General features: G+C 35.6%; 1 protein-coding gene across 2 annotated transcripts in view; it reads left to right on the forward strand.

Moving 5' to 3' along the window:
- LOC101856139 (electrogenic sodium bicarbonate cotransporter 1) overlaps nucleotides 1-1232 on the forward strand; it is a gene marked incomplete at its 3' end in the record, with an annotated part of 58274 nt that overhangs the window by 23129 nt on the left and 33913 nt on the right.

The raw sequence follows: 1232 nt of genomic DNA on the forward strand, positions 1-1232 counted from the left end.
TGTGTGTGTGTGTGTGTGTCTATAACTTAACGTCGGTCAGCTGTTCAGATGTTCTTGGTCTGAAATTTTGAAAATACATGTAAGTGTATGCATATATACATTTTTAATTGCAGCTTCTTAATCGGTGGTATCAATCAGTTGCATCTGCGCAAGTTATACTTGGTTGGAATTCAAATCGTAATTGTCGAAAAGGCCAAGAAAAGAAATATAACATGTTGGTGCAAGTGTAGAAAGAATGAAACATTTCTTTTTCCTCTCTCCTGGAAAAATGTGCATTCTAGTCATTTAAACATCAGCTTTCCCACAATATTAAAACAGTAACAGTGGACCTCACCAAAAGTTACTTTAACGGTACCCCTGAAAAAACTTGGTGTTTGGGTGAGACCATAGTCAGATTCGTGTTCCTCTTTATGGACATTAAGATTCTGTTTCCTCTTTTTCTTACAATAAATCAGTCTAATTACATGTACATAGTTAAAAATATGATTCTTGCTGCTCAAACTCAAACTCAGATAAATTAAAAGGCACTCCCTTCCCTTATCAGAAAAGCAACTCACAATAAACGAGCCAACTGAAAGCATTAAAAAACGCAGTCACCTTAAAGAAGGGTAGTCTTTTCTTTTAATTAAGGAGGGGGTGTACACCTGAGGGCTATCTGGTTTATTTCTGGATCAAACTTTACCACATTTCACACATATAACCAGCTTACTCAAGAGTCTTCAAGCATGCAATCACAATTTAGAAGAAAAAAAACATGCTTCGTTGCCGTGGAGGTGAAGCCCATATTCGATATTACTGACATTTCTTGTATAATTAATACATCACTTATTTTGAATGGAAATGAGTTGTTACTTCGCATGTATGTTAGCGAACAATAGGTCTACAAACCGTGGTTGATTTTTTTTTCCTGAACGAATAGGGATTGTTATTAATTAATGTTCGATTTTCTTGAGGTAGTGTTCAAGGTTGTAAAAAAATCAATGAAAGTCCACACTCTAGATACCACCGACAAAAACTAATTCCTTATATCGAAAATCCAACAGAACAGTGTTACATCTTTTCTTCGTTCTGAACAATTTCATGGAAAATGGATGAAAAGTGGTGGAGTTATTTAAAAAGGTCTATAGAAAAACTGCGTTTTGAGAAAACGGATGATTAAAAATTTGAGAGACTTTATGAGGATGTGGTAGTGACTAACACGCCTGATATGTGAGGAAATAGGGCTGGGGGGG

This window comes from Aplysia californica, unplaced genomic scaffold, assembly GCF_000002075.1.
Source record: "Aplysia californica isolate F4 #8 unplaced genomic scaffold, AplCal3.0 scaffold00001, whole genome shotgun sequence".
NCBI lineage: Eukaryota > Metazoa > Mollusca > Gastropoda > Aplysiida > Aplysiidae > Aplysia > Aplysia californica.